The sequence below is a fragment of the Carcharodon carcharias genome, chromosome 33, assembly GCF_017639515.1.
Source record: "Carcharodon carcharias isolate sCarCar2 chromosome 33, sCarCar2.pri, whole genome shotgun sequence".
Taxonomy (NCBI): Eukaryota; Metazoa; Chordata; class Chondrichthyes; order Lamniformes; family Lamnidae; genus Carcharodon; species Carcharodon carcharias.
Window position 1 is genome coordinate 13346963 of NC_054499.1, and position 17663 is coordinate 13364625.

Sequence of the window (17663 nt, forward strand, 5' to 3'; positions counted from 1 at the left end):
ATACTGACACACACTCCGCAGGGACCCCCTGTAAATACTGACACACACTCCCCAGGACCCCCTGTAAATACTGACACACACTCCCCCGGGAGCTACTGTAAATACTGACACACACTCCCCGGGGACCCCCTGCAAATACTGACACACACTCCCCAGGGACCCCCTGTAAATACTGACACACACTCCCCAGGGACCCCCTGTAAATACTGACACACACTCCCCAGGACCCCCTGTAAATACAGACAAACTCCCCAGGAGCCCCCTGTAAATACAGACACACTCTCCCCGGGATGCCCCTGTAAATACTGACACACACTCCCCAGGGACCCCTGTAAATACTGACACACACTCCCCGGGGACCCCCTGTAAATACTGACACACACTCCCTGGGGACCCCCTGTAAATACTGACACACACTCCCCGGGAACCCCCTGTAAATACTGACACACGCTCCCCGGGGACCCCCTGTAAATACTGACACACTCCCTGGGATCCTCTGTAAATACTGACACACTCCCTGGGATCCTCTGAAAATACTGACACACACTCCCCGGCACCCCCTGTAAAGACACACACTCTGCGGGACCCCCTGTAAAGACACACACTCCCTGGGACCCTCCTGTAAATACTGACACACACTCCTCGGGACCCCCTGTAAAGACACACACTCATCAGGACCCCCTGTAAATACTGACACACACTCCCTGGGGACCCCCTATAAATACTGACACACACTCCCCTGGGACCCCCCTGTAAATACTGACACACACTCCCCGGGATCCCCCTGTAAAAACTGACACACACTCCCCGGGGACCTCCTGTAAGTACTGAGAAATACTCGCTGAGACCCTCTGTAAATACTGACACACACTCCCTGGGAGCCCCCTGGAAATACTGACACACACTCCCCGGGGACCCCCTGTAAATACTGACACACACTCCCCGGGACCCTCTGTAAATACTGACACACACTCTCCAGGAGCCCCCTGTAAATACTGACACAGTCTCCCTGGGGACCCCCTGTAAATACTGACACACACTCCCTGCGGACCCCACACCCTGTAAATACTGACACACACTCCCTGGGACCCCTGTAAATACTGACACACACTCCGCAGGGACCCCCTGTAAATACTGACACACACTCCCCAGGACCCCCTGTAAATACTGACACACTCTCCCCGGGATCCCCCTGTAAATACTGAGACACTCTCCCCAGGTACCCCTCTAAATACTGACACACACTCCCCGGGACCCCCTGTAAATACTGACACACACTCCCTGGGACCCCCTGTAAAGACACACACTCCCCGGGACCCCCTGTAAAGACACACACTCCCCGGGACTCCCCTGTAAATAATGACACAGACACCCGGGACCCCCTGTAAAGACACACACTCCCCAGGGGCCCCCTGTAAATACTGACACAGACTCCCCAGGACCCCATGTAAATACTGACACACACTCCCCAGGGACCCCCTGTAAATACTGACACACACTCCCCAGGGACCCCCTGTAAATACTGACACACACTCCCCAGGACCCCCTGTAAATACAGACAAACTCCCCAGGAGCCCCCTGTAAATACAGACACACTCTCCCCGGGATGCCCCTGTAAATACTGACACACACTCCCCAGGGACCCCTGTAAATACTGACACACACTCCCCGGGGACCCCCTGTAAATACTGACACACACTCCCTGGGGACCCCCTGTAAATACTGACACACACTCCCCGGGAACCCCCTGTAAATACTGACACACGCTCCCCGGGGACCCCCTGTAAATACTGACACACTCCCTGGGATCCTCTGTAAATACTGACACACTCCCTGGGATCCTCTGAAAATACTGACACACACACCCCGGCACCCCCTGTAAAGACACACACTCTGCGGGACCCCCTGTAAAGACACACACTCCCTGGGACCCCCCTGTAAATACTGACACACACTCCTCGGGACCCCCTGTAAAGACACACACTCATCAGGACCCCCTGTAAATACTGACACACACTCCCTGGGGACCCCCTATAAATACTGACATACACTCCCCTGGGACCCCCCTGTAAATACTGACACACACTCCCCGGGATCCCCCTGTAAAAACTGACACACACTCCCCGGGGACCTCCTGTAAGTACTGAGAAACACTCGCTGAGACCCTCTGTAAATACTGACACACACTCCCTGGGAACCCCCTGGAAATACTGACACACACTCCCCGGGGACCCCCTGTAAATACTGACACACACTCCCCGGGACCCTCTGTAAATACTGACACACACTCTCCAGGAGCCCCCTGTAAATACTGACACAGTCTCCCTGGGGACCCCCTGTAAATACTGACACACACTCCCTGCGGACCCCACACCATGTAAATACTGACACACACTCCCTGGGACCCCTGTAAATACTGACACACACTCCGCAGGGACCCCCTGTAAATACTGACACACACTCCCCAGGACCCCCTGTAAATACTGACACACTCTCCCCGGGATCCCCCTGTAAATACTGAGACACTCTCCCCAGGTACCCCTCTAAATACTGACACACACTCCCCGGGACCCCCTGTAAATACTGACACACACTCCCCGGGACCCCCTGTAAAGACACACACTCCCCGGGACCCCCTGTAAAGACACACACTCCCCGGGACTCCCCTGTAAATAATGACACACACACCCGGGACCCCCCTGTAAAGACACACGCTCCCCAGGGGCCCCTTGTAAATACTGACACAGACTCCCCAGGACCCCATGTAAATACTGACACACACTCCCCGGGGACCCCCTGTAAATACTGACACACACTCCCCGGGGACCCCCCTGTAAATACTGACACACACTCTCCCCGGGGACCCCCTGTAAATACTGACACACGCTCCCCGGGATCCCCCTGTAAAAACTGACACACACTCCCCGGGGACCTCCTCTAAATACTGACACACACTCGCTGGGATCCTCTGTAAATACTGACACACACTCTCCGGGAACCCCCTGTAAATACTGACACACATTCCCCAGGGACCCCTCTAAATACTGACACACACTCCCCGGGATCCCCTGGAAATACTGAAACACTCCCTGGGATCCTCTGTAAATACTGACACACACTCCCCGGGACCCCCTGTAAAGACACACACTCCCCGGGAACCCCTTTAAAGACACACACTGCCCGGGACCCCCCTGGAAATACTGACACACACTCCCTGGGATCCCCTGTAAAGACACACACTCCCCGGGACCCCTGTAAATACTGACACACACGCCCTGGGACCCCTGTAAATACTGACACACACTCCGCAGGGACCCCCTGTAAATACTGACACACACTCCCCAGGACCCCCTGTAAATACTGACACACACTCGCCCGGGAGCTACTGTAAATACTGACACACACTCCCCGGGGACCCCCTGCAAATACTGACACACACTCCCCAGGGACCCCCTGTAAATACTGACACACACTCCCCAGGGACCCCCAGTAAATACTGACACACACTCCCCAGGACCCCCTGTAAATACAGACAAACTCCCCAGGAGCCCCCTGTAAATACAGACACACTCTCCCCGGGATGCCCCTGTAAATACTGACACACACTCCCCAGGGACCCCTGTAAATACTGACACACACTCCCCGGGGACCCCCTGTAAATACTGACACACTCCCTGGGATCCTCTGTAAATACTAACACACACTCCCCGGGAGCCCCTGTAAAGACACACACTCCCCAGGACCCCCTGTAAAGACACACACTCCCCGGGACCCCCTGTAAAGACACACACTCCCCGGGACCCGCCTTAAATACTGACACACACTCCCCGGGACCCCTTGTAATGACACACACTCCCCAGGACACCCTGTAAATACTGACACACAATCCCCGGGGACCCCGTGTAAATACTGACACACACTCCCTGGGGACCCCCCTGTAAATACTGACACACACTCCCCAGGAACCCCCTGTAAATAATGACACACTCTCCTCGGGGACCCCCTCTAAATACTGACACACACTCCCCGGGTTCCCCCTGTAAAAACTGACACACACTCACCGGGGACCTCCTGTAAATACTGAGAAACACTCGCTGGGACCCTCTGTAAATACTGACACACACTCCCCGGGAACACCCTGTTAATGCTGACACACACACCCCGGGGACCCCCTGTAAATACTGCCACACTCTCCCCGGTGACCCCCTGTAAATACTGACACACACTCCCCGGGACACTCTGTAAATACTGACACACACTCCCCAGGTGCCCCCTGTAAATACTGACACAATCTCCCTGGGGACCCCTTGTAAATACTGACACACACTCCCTGCGGACCCCACACCCTGTAAATACTGACACACTCCCTGGGACCCCTGTAAATACTGACACACACTCCCCAGGGACCCCCTGTAAATACTGACACACACTCCCCAGGACCCGCTGTAAATACTGACAAACTGCTCCGGAGCCCCCTGTAAATACTGATACACTCTGCCCGGGATCCCCCTGTAAATACTGACACACACTCCCCAGGGACCCCTCTAAATACTGACACACACTCCCCGGGACACCCTGTAAATACTGACACACACTCCCCGGGACCCCCTGTAAAAACACACACTCACCAGGACCCCCTGTAAAGACACACACTGCCCGGGACCCGCCTGTAAATACTGACACACACTCCCTGGGACCCCCTGTAAAGACACACACTCCCCGGGACCCCGGTAAATACTGACACACACTCCTCGGGACCCCCTGTAAAGACACACACTCCCCAGGACCCCCTGTAAATACTGACACACACTCCACGGGTACCCCCTGTAAATACTGACACACACTCCCCGGGGACCCCCTGTAAATACTAACACACACTCCCCAGGACCCCCTGCATATACTGACAAACTCCCCAGGAGCCCCCTGTAAATACTGACACACACTGCCCAGGGACCCCTGTAAATACTGACACACACTCCCCGGGGACCCCCTGTAAATACTGACACACTCCCTGGGATCCTCTGTAAATACTGACACACACTCCCCGGGAGCCCCTGTAAAGACACACACTCCCCGGGACCCCCTGTAAAGACACACACTCCCCGGGACCCCCCTGTATATACTGACGCACACTCCCCGGGACCCCCTGTAAAGACACACATTCCCCGGGAACCCCCTGTAAATACTGACGCACACTCCTCGGGACCCCCTTTAAAGACAAACACTCCCCAGGGACCCCCTGTAAATACTGACAACCACTCCCCAGGACCCCCTGGAAATACTGACACACACTCCCCGGGGACCCCCTGCAAATACTGACGCACGATCCCCGGGGACCCACCTGTAAATACTGACACACACTCTCCCCGGGGACCCCCTGTAAATACAGACACACAGTCCCCAGGGACCCCTGTAGATACTGACACACACTCCCCTGGGACCCCCTGTAAATACTGACACACTCCCTGGGATCCTCTGTAAATACTGACACACACTCCCCGGGAGCCCCTCTAAAGACACACACTCCCCGGGACCCCCTGTAAAGACACACACTCCCCGGGACCCCCTGTAAAGACACACACTCCCCGGGACCCCCCTGTAAATACTGACACACACTCCCCGGGACCCCCTGTAAAGACACTCACTCCCCAGGACACCCTGTAAATACTGACGCACACTCCTTGGGACCCCCTGTAAAGACACACACTCCCCAGGGACCCCTGTAAATACTGACAAACACTCCCCAGGACCCCCTGTAAATACCTACACACACTCCCCGGGGACCCCCCTGTAAATACTGACACACACTCTCCCCGGGGACCCCCTGTAAATACTGACACACACTCCCCAGGGACCCCTATAAATACTGACACACACTCCCCGGGACCCCCTGTAAATACTGACACACTCCCTGGGATCCTCTGTAAATACTGACACACACTCCCCGGGACCCCCTGTAAAGACACACACTCCCCGGGACCCGCTGTAAAGACACATACTGCCCGGAAACCCCCTGTAAATACTGACACACACTCCCTGGGACCCCTGTAAATACTGACGCACACTCCTTGGGACCCCCTGTAAAGACACACACTCCCCAGGATCCCCTGTAAATACTGACACACACTCCCCGGGGACCCCCTGTAAATACTGACACACACACCCCGGGGACCCCCCTGTAAATACTGACACACATTCTCCCCGGGGACCCCCTGTAAATACTGACACACACTCCCCGGGATCCCCCTGTAAAAACTGACAAACACTCCCCGGGGACCTCCTGTAAATACTGAGAATCACTCGCTGGGACCCTCTGTAAATACTGACACACACTCCCCTGGGACCCCCTGTAACTACTGACACACTCCCTGGGATCCTCTGCAAATACTGACACACACTCCCCGGGAGCCCCTGTAAAGACACACACTCCCCGGGACCCCCTGTAAAGACACACACTCCCCGGGACCCCCTGTAAAGACACACACTCCCCGGGACCCCCCTGTAAATACTGACACACACTCCCCGGGACCCCCTGTAAAGACACTCACTCCCCAGGACACCCTGTAAATACTGACACACAATCCCCGGGGACCCCCTGTAAATACTGACACACACTCCCTGGGGACCCCCCTGTAAATACTGACACCCACTCCCCAGGAACCCCCTGTAAATACTGACACACACTCTCTCCGGGGACCCCCCTGTAAATACTGACACACACTCTCCCCGGGTTCCCCCTGTAAAAACTGACACACAATCCCCGGGGACCTCTTGTAAATACTGAGAAACATTCGCTGGGACCCTCTGTAAATACTGACACACACTCCCCGGGAAACCCCTGCCAATACTGACACACACTCCCCGGGGACCCCCTGTAAATACTGACACACTCTCCCCGGGAAGCCCCTGTAATTACTGACACACACTCCCTGGGACACTCTGTAAATACTGACACACAGTCCCCGGGGACCTCCTCTAAATACTGAGACACACTCGCTGGGATCCTCTGTAAATACTGACACACACTCCCCGGGACCCCCTGTAAAGACACACACTCCCCGGGAACCCCTTTAAAGACACACACTGCCCGGGACCCCCCTGGAAATACTGACACACACTCCCTGGGACCCCCTGTAAAGACACACACTCCCCGGGACCCCTGTAAATACTGACACACACTCCTCGGGACCCCCTGTAAAGACACACACTCCCCAGGACCCCCTGTAAATACTGACACACACTCCCTGGGGACCCCCTGTAAATACTGACACACAGTCCCCGGGGACACCCTTGTAATACTGACACACACTCTCCCCGGGGACCCCCTGTAAATACTGACACACAATCCCCGGGATCCCCCTGTAAAAACTGACACACACTCCCCGGGGACCTCCTGTAAATACTGACACACACTCTCTCCGGGGACCCCCCTGTAAATACTGACACACACTCTCCCCGGGTTCCCCCTGTAAAAACTGACACACAATCCCCGGGGACCTCTTGTAAATACTGAGAAACATTTGCTGGGACCCTCTGTAAATACTGACACACACTCCCCGGGAAACCCCTGCCAATACTGACACACACTCCCCGGGGACCCCCTGTAAATACTGACACACTCTCCCCGGGGACCCCCTGTAAATACTGACACACACTCCCCGGGACACACTGTAAATACTGACACACACTCCCCAGGAGCCCCCTGTAAATACTGACACACTCTCCCTGGGGACCCCCTGTAACTACTGACACACTCCCTGGGATCCTCTGCAAATACTGACACACATTCCCCGGGAGCCCCTGTAAAGACACACACTCCCCAGGACCCCCTGTAAAGACACACACTCCCCGGGACCCCCTGTAAAGACACACACTCCCCGGGACCCCCCTGTAAATACTGACACACACTCCCCGGGACCCCCTGTAAAGACACTCACTCCCCAGGACACCCTGTAAATACTGACACACAATCCCCGGGGACCCCCTGTAAATACTGACACACACTCCCTGGGGACCCCCCTGTAAATACTGACACACACTCCCCAGGAACCCCCTGTCAATACTGACACACACTCTCTCCGGGGACCCCCCTGTAAATACTGACACACACTCTCCCCGGGTTCCCCCTGTAAAAACTGACACACAATCCCCGGGGAGCTCTTGTAAATACTGAGAAACATTCGCTGGGACCCTCTGTAAATACTGACACACACTCCCCGGGAAACCCCTGCCAATACTGACACACACTCCCCGGGGACCCCCTGTAAATACTGACACACTCTCCCCGGGAAGCCCCTGTAAATACTGACACACACTCCCCGGGACACTCTGTAAATACTGACACACACTCCCCAGGAGCCCCCTGTAAATACTGACACACTCTCCCTGGGGACCCCCTGTAAATACTGACACACACTCCCCGGGATCCCCCTGTAAAAACTGACACACACTCCCCGGGGACCTCCTCTAAATACTGAGACACACTCGCTGGGATCCTCTGTAAATACTGACACACACTCTCCGGGAACCCCCTGTAAATACTGACACACATTCGCGAGGGACCCCTCTAAATACTGACACACACTCCCCGGGATCCCCTGAAAATACTGACACACACTCCCCGGGACCCCCTGTAAAGACACACACTCCCCGGGAACCCCTTTAAAGACACACACTGCCCGGGACCCCCCTGGAAATACTGACACACACTCCCTGGGACCCCCTGTAAAGACACACACTCCCCGGGACCCCTGTAAATACTGACACACACTCCTCGGGACCCCCTGTAAAGACACACACTCCCCAGGACCCCCTGTAAATACTGACACACACTCCCTGGGGACCCCCTGTAAATACTGACACACACTCCCCGGGGACACCCTTGTAATACTGACACACACTCTCCCCGGGGACCCCCTGTAAATACTGACACACAATCCCCGGGATCCCCCTGTAAAAACTGACACACACTCCCCGGGGACCTCCTGTAAATACTGAGACACACTTGCTGGGACCCTCAGTAAATACTGACACACACTCCCTGCGGACCCCACACCCTGTAAATACTGACACACACTCCCTGGGACCCCTCCAAATACTGACACACACTCCCCAGGGACCCCCTGTAAATACTGACACACACTCCCCAGGACCCCCTGTAAATACTGACACACACTCCCCAGGGACCCCTGTAAATACTGACACACACTCCCTGGGACCACCTGTAAAGACACACACTCCCTGGGACCCCTGTAAATACTGACACACACTCCCTGGGGACCCCCTGTAAATACTGACACACACTCTCCGGGACCCTCTGTAAATACTGACACACACTCCCTGGGGACCCCCTGTAAATACTGACACACACTCCCCAGGGACCCCCTGTAAATTCTGACACACACTCCCCAGGACCCCCTGTAAATACTGACACACACTCCCCCGGGAGCTACTGTAAATACTGACACACACTCTCCAGGAGCCCCCTGTAAATACTGACACAGTCTCCCTGGGGACCCCTGTAAATACTGACACACACTCTCTGCGGACCCCACACCCTGTAAATACTGACACACACTCCCTGGGACCCCTGTAAATACTGACACACACTCCGCAGGGACCCCCTGTAAATACTGACACACACTCCCCAGGACCCCCTGTAAATACTGACACACACTCCCCCGGGAGCTACTGTAAATACTGACACACACTCCCCGGGGACCCCCTGCAAATACTGACACACACTCCCCAGGGACCCCCTGTAAATACTGACACACACTCCCCAGGGACCCCCTGTAAATACTGACACACACTCCCCAGGACCCCCTGTAAATACAGACAAACTCCCCAGGAGCCCCCTGTAAATACAGACACACTCTCCCCGGGATGCCCCTGTAAATACTGACACACACTCCCCAGGGACCCCTGTAAATACTGACACACACTCCCCGGGGACCCCCTGTAAATACTGACACACTCCCTGGGATCCTCTGTAAATACTAACACACACTCCCCGGGAGCCCCTGTAAAGACACACACTCCCCAGGACCCCCTGTAAAGACACACACTCCCCGGGACCCCCTGTAAAGACACACACTCCCCGGGACCCCCCCTTAAATACTGACACACACTCCCCGGGACCCCCTGTAATGACACACACTCCCCAGGACACCCTGTAAATACTGACACACAATCCCCGGGGACCCCCTGTAAATACTGACACACACGCCCTGGGGACCCCCCTGTAAATACTGACACACACTCCCCAGGAACCCCCTGTAAATACTGACACACTCTACTCGGGGACCCCCTCTAAATACTGACACACACACTCCCCGGGTTCCCCCTGTAAAAACTGACACACTCTCCCCGGGGACCTCCTGTAAATACTGAGAAACACTCGCTGGGACCCTCTGTAAATACTGACACACACTCCCCGGGAACACCCTGTTAATACTGACACACACACCCCGGGGACCCCCTGTAAATACTGCCACACTCTCCCCGGTGACCCCCTGTAAATACTGACACACACTCCCCGGGACACTCTGTAAATACTGACACACACTCCCCAGGAGCCCCCTGTAAATACTGACACAATCTCCCTGGGGACCCCTTGTAAATACTGACACACACTCCCTGCGGACCCCACACCCTGTAAATACTGACACACACTCCCTGGGACCCCTGTAAATACTGACACACACTCCCCAGGGACCCCCTGTAAATACTGACACACACTCCCCAGGACCCGCTGTAAATACTGACAAACTGCCCGGGATCCCCCTGTAAATACTGACACACACTCCCCAGGGACCCCTCTAAATACTGACACACACTCCCCGGGACACCCTGTATATACTGACACACACTCCCCGGGACCCCCTGTAAAAACACACACTCACCGGGACCCCCTGTAAAGACACACACTGCCCGGGACCCGCCTGTAAATACTGACACACACTCCCTGGGACCCCCTGTAAAGACACACACTCCCCGGGACCCCGGTAAATACTGACGCACACTCCTCGGGACCCCCTTTAAAGACACACACTGCCCGGGACCCCCCTGGAAATACTGACACACACTCCCTGGGACCCCCTGTAAAGACACACACTCCCCGGGACCCCTGTAAATACTGACACACACTCCTCGGGACCCCCTGTAAAGACACACACTCCCCAGGACCCCCTGTAAATACTGACACACACTTCCCGGGGACACACTTGTAATACTGACACACACTCTCCCCGGGGACCCCCTGTAAATACTGACACACAATCCCCGGGATCCCCCTGTAAAAACTGATACACACTCCCCGGGGACCTCCTGTAAATACTGAGACACACTTGCTGGGACCCTCAGTAAATACTGACACACACTCCCTGCGGACCCCACACCCTGTAAATACTGACACACTGGGACCCCTCCAAATACTGACACACACTCCCCAGGGACCACCTGTAAATACTGACACACACTCCCCAGGACCCCCTGTAAATACTGACACACACTCCCCAGGGACCCCTGTAAATACTGACACACACTCCCTGGGACCACCTGTAAAGCCACACACTCCCTGGGACCCCTGTAAATACTGACACACACTCCCTGGGGACCCCCTGTAAATACTGACACACACTCTCCGGGACCCTCTGTAAATACTGACACACACTCCCTGGGGACCCCCTGTAAATACTGACACACACTCCCCAGGGACCCCCTGTAAATTCTGACGCACACTCCCCAGGACCCCCTGTAAATACTGACACACACTCCCCCGGGAGCTACTGTAAATACTGACACACACTCTCCAGGAGCCCCCTGTAAATACTGACACAGTCTCCCTGGGGACCCCCTGTAAATACTGACACTCACTCTCTGCGGACCCCACACCCTGTAAATACTGACACACACTCCCTGGGACCCCTGTAAATACTGACACACACTCCGCAGGGACCCCCTGTAAATACTGACACACACTCCCCAGGACCCCCTGTAAATACTGACACACACTCCCCCGGGAGCTACTGTAAATACTGACACACACTCCCCGGGGACCCCCTGCAAATACTGACACACACTCCCCAGGGACCCCCTGTAAATACTGACACACACTCCCCAGGGACCCCCTGTAAATACTGACACACACTCCCCAGGACCCCCTGTAAATACAGACAAACTCCCCAGGAGCCCCCTGTAAATACAGACACACTCTCCCCGGGATGCCCCTGTAAATACTGACACACACTCCCCAGGGACCCCTGTAAATACTGACACACACTCCCCGGGGACCCCCTGTAAATACTGACACACACTCCCTGGGGACCCCCTGTAAATACTGACACACACTCCCCGGGGACACACTTGTAATACTGACACACACTCTCCCCGGGGACCCCCTGTAAATACTGACACACAATCCCCGGGATCCCCCTGTAAAAACTGACACACACTCACCGGGGACCTCCTGTAAATACTGAGACACACTTGCTGGGACCCTCAGTAAATACTGACACACACTCCCTGCGGACCCCACACCCTGTAAATACTGACACACACTCCCTGGGACCCCTCCAAATACTGACACACACTCCCCAGGGACCCCCTGTAAATACTGACACACACTCCCCAGGACCCCCTGTAAATACTGACACACACTCCCCAGGGACCCCTGTAAATACTGACACACACTCCCTGGGACCACCTGTAAAGCCACACACTCTCTGGGACCCCTGTAAATACTGACACACACTCCCTGGGGACCCCCTGTAAATACTGACACACACTCTCCGGGACCCTCTGTAAATACTGACATACACTCCCTGGGGACCCCCTGTAAATACTGACACACACTCCCCAGGGACCCCCTGTAAATTCTGACACACACTCCCCAGGACCCCCTGTAAATACTGACACACACTCCCCCGGGAGCTACTGTAAATACTGACACACACTCTCCAGGAGCCCCCTGTAAATACTGACACAGTCTCCCTGGGGACCCCCTGTAAATACTGACACTCACTCTCTGCGGACCCCACACCCTGTAAATACTGACACACACTCCCTGGGACCCCTGTAAATACTGACACACACTCCGCAGGGACCCCCTGTAAATACTGACACACACTCCCCAGGACCCCCTGTAAATACTGACACACACTCCCCCGGGAGCTACTGTAAATACTGACACACACTCCCCGGGGACCCCCTGCAAATACTGACACACACTCCCCAGGGACCCCCTGTAAATACTGACACACACTCCCCAGGGACCCCCTGTAAATACTGACACACACTCCCCAGGACCCCCTGTAAATACAGACAAACTCCCCAGGAGCCCCCTGTAAATACAGACACACTCTCCCCGGGATGCCCCTGTAAATACTGACACACACTCCCCAGGGACCCCTGTAAATACTGACACACACTCCCCGGGGACCCCCTGTAAATACTGACACACACTCCCTGGGGACCCCCTGTAAATACTGACACACACTCCCCGGGAACCCCCTGTAAATACTGACACACGCTCCCCGGGGACCCCCTGTAAATACTGACACACTCCCTGGGATCCTCTGTAAATACTGACACACTCCCTGGGATCCTCTGAAAATACTGACACACACTCCCCGGCACCCCCTGTAAAGACACACACTCTGCGGGACCCCCTGTAAAGACACACACTCCCTGGGACCCTCCTGTAAATACTGACACACACTCCTCGGGACCCCCTGTAAAGACACACACTCATCAGGACCCCCTGTAAATACTGACACACACTCCCTGGGGACCCCCTATAAATACTGACACACACTCCCCTGGGACCCCCCTGTAAATACTGACACACACTCCCCGGGATCCCCCTGTAAAAACTGACACACACTCCCCGGGGACCTCCTGTAAGTACTGAGAAATACTCGCTGAGACCCTCTGTAAATACTGACACACACTCCCTGGGAGCCCCCTGGAAATACTGACACACACTCCCCGGGGACCCCCTGTAAATACTGACACACACTCCCCGGGACCCTCTGTAAATACTGACACACACTCTCCAGGAGCCCCCTGTAAATACTGACACAGTCTCCCTGGGGACCCCCTGTAAATACTGACACACACTCCCTGCGGACCCCACACCCTGTAAATACTGACACACACTCCCTGGGACCCCTGTAAATACTGACACACACTCCGCAGGGACCCCCTGTAAATACTGACACACACTCCCCAGGACCCCCTGTAAATACTGACACACTCTCCCCGGGATCCCCCTGTAAATACTGAGACACTCTCCCCAGGTACCCCTCTAAATACTGACACACACTCCCCGGGACCCCCTGTAAATACTGACACACACTCCCTGGGACCCCCTGTAAAGACACACACTCCCCGGGACCCCCTGTAAAGACACACACTCCCCGGGACTCCCCTGTAAATAATGACACAGACACCCGGGACCCCCTGTAAAGACACACACTCCCCAGGGGCCCCCTGTAAATACTGACACAGACTCCCCAGGACCCCATGTAAATACTGACACACACTCCCCAGGGACCCCCTGTAAATACTGACACACACTCCCCAGGGACCCCCTGTAAATACTGACACACACTCCCCAGGACCCCCTGTAAATACAGACAAACTCCCCAGGAGCCCCCTGTAAATACAGACACACTCTCCCCGGGATGCCCCTGTAAATACTGACACACACTCCCCAGGGACCCCTGTAAATACTGACACACACTCCCCGGGGACCCCCTGTAAATACTGACACACACTCCCTGGGGACCCCCTGTAAATACTGACACACACTCCCCGGGAACCCCCTGTAAATACTGACACACGCTCCCCGGGGACCCCCTGTAAATACTGACACACTCCCTGGGATCCTCTGTAAATACTGACACACTCCCTGGGATCCTCTGAAAATACTGACACACACACCCCGGCACCCCCTGTAAAGACACACACTCTGCGGGACCCCCTGTAAAGACACACACTCCCTGGGACCCCCCTGTAAATACTGACACACACTCCTCGGGACCCCCTGTAAAGACACACACTCATCAGGACCCCCAGTAAATACTGACACACACTCCCTGGGGACCCCCTATAAATACTGACATACACTCCCCTGGGACCCCCCTGTAAATACTGACACACACTCCCCGGGATCCCCCTGTAAAAACTGACACACACTCCCCGGGGACCTCCTGTAAGTACTGAGAAACACTCGCTGAGACCCTCTGTAAATACTGACACACACTCCCTGGGAACCCCCTGGAAATACTGACACACACTCCCCGGGGACCCCCTGTAAATACTGACACACACTCCCCGGGACCCTCTGTAAATACTGACACACACTCTCCAGGAGCCCCCTGTAAATACTGACACAGTCTCCCTGGGGACCCCCTGTAAATACTGACACACACTCCCTGCGGACCCCACACCATGTAAATACTGACACACACTCCCTGGGACCCCTGTAAATACTGACACACACTCCGCAGGGACCCCCTGTAAATACTGACACACACTCCCCAGGACCCCCTGTAAATACTGACACACTCTCCCCGGGATCCCCCTGTAAATACTGAGACACTCTCCCCAGGTACCCCTCTAAATACTGACACACACTCCCCGGGACCCCCTGTAAATACTGACACACACTCCCCGGGACCCCCTGTAAAGACACACACTCCCCGGGACCCCCTGTAAAGACACACACTCCCCGGGACTCCCCTGTAAATAATGACACACACACCCGGGACCCCCCTGTAAAGACACACGCTCCCCAGGGGCCCCTTGTAAATACTGACACAGACTCCCCAGGACCCCATGTAAATACTGACACACACTCCCCGGGGACCCCCTGTAAATACTGACACACACTCCCCGGGGACCCCCCTGTAAATACTGACACACACTCTCCCCGGGGACCCCCTGTAAATACTGACACACGCTCCCCGGGATCCCCCTGTAAAAACTGACACACACTCCCCGGGGACCTCCTCTAAATACTGACACACACTCGCTGGGATCCTCTGTAAATACTGACACACACTCTCCGGGAACCCCCTGTAAATACTGACACACATTCCCCAGGGACCCCTCTAAATACTGACACACACTCCCCGGGATCCCCTGGAAATACTGAAACACTCCCTGGGATCCTCTGTAAATACTGACACACACTCCCCGGGACCCCCTGTAAAGACACACACTCCCCGGGAACCCCTTTAAAGACACACACTGCCCGGGACCCCCCTGGAAATACTGACACACACTCCCTGGGATCCCCTGTAAAGACACACACTCCCCGGGACCCCTGTAAATACTGACACACACGCCCTGGGACCCCTGTAAATACTGACACACACTCCGCAGGGACCCCCTGTAAATACTGACACACACTCCCCAGGACCCCCTGTAAATACTGACACACACTCGCCCGGGAGCTACTGTAAATACTGACACACACTCCCCGGGGACCCCCTGCAAATACTGACACACACTCCCCAGGGACCCCCTGTAAATACTGACACACACTCCCCAGGGACCCCCAGTAAATACTGACACACACTCCCCAGGACCCCCTGTAAATACAGACAAACTCCCCAGGAGCCCCCTGTAAATACAGACACACTCTCCCCGGGATGCCCCTGTAAATACTGACACACACTCCCCAGGGACCCCTGTAAATACTGACACACACTCCCCGGGGACCCCCTGTAAATACTGACACACTCCCTGGGATCCTCTGTAAATACTAACACACACTCCCCGGGAGCCCCTGTAAAGACACACACTCCCCAGGACCCCCTGTAAAGACACACACTCCCCGGGACCCCCTGTAAAGACACACACTCCCCGGGACCCGCCTTAAATACTGACACACACTCCCCGGGACCCCTTGTAATGACACACACTCCCCAGGACACCCTGTAAATACTGACACACAATCCCCGGGGACCCCGTGTAAATACTGACACACACTCCCTGGGGACCCCCCTGTAAATACTGACACACACTCCCCAGGAACCCCCTGTAAATAATGACACACTCTCCTCGGGGACCCCCTCTAAATACTGACACACACTCCCCGGGTTCCCCCTGTAAAAACTGACACACACTCACCGGGGACCTCCTGTAAATACTGAGAAACACTCGCTGGGACCCTCTGTAAATACTGACACACACTCCCCGGGAACACCCTGTTAATGCTGACACACACACCCCGGGGACCCCCTGTAAATACTGCCACACTCTCCCCGGTGACCCCCTGTAAATACTGACACACACTCCCCGGGACACTCTGTAAATACTGACACACACTCCCCAGGTGCCCCCTGTAAATACTGACACAATCTCCCTGGGGACCCCTTGTAAATACTGACACACACTCCCTGCGGACCCCACACCCTGTAAATACTGACACACTCCCTGGGACCCCTGTAAATACTGACACACACTCCCCAGGGACCCCCTGTAAATACTGACACACACTCCCCAGGACCCGCTGTAAATACTGACAAACTGCTCCGGAGCCCCCTGTAAATACTGATACACTCTGCCCGGGATCCCCCTGTAAATACTGACACACACTCCCCAGGGACCCCTCTAAATACTGACACACACTCCCCGGGACACCCTGTAAA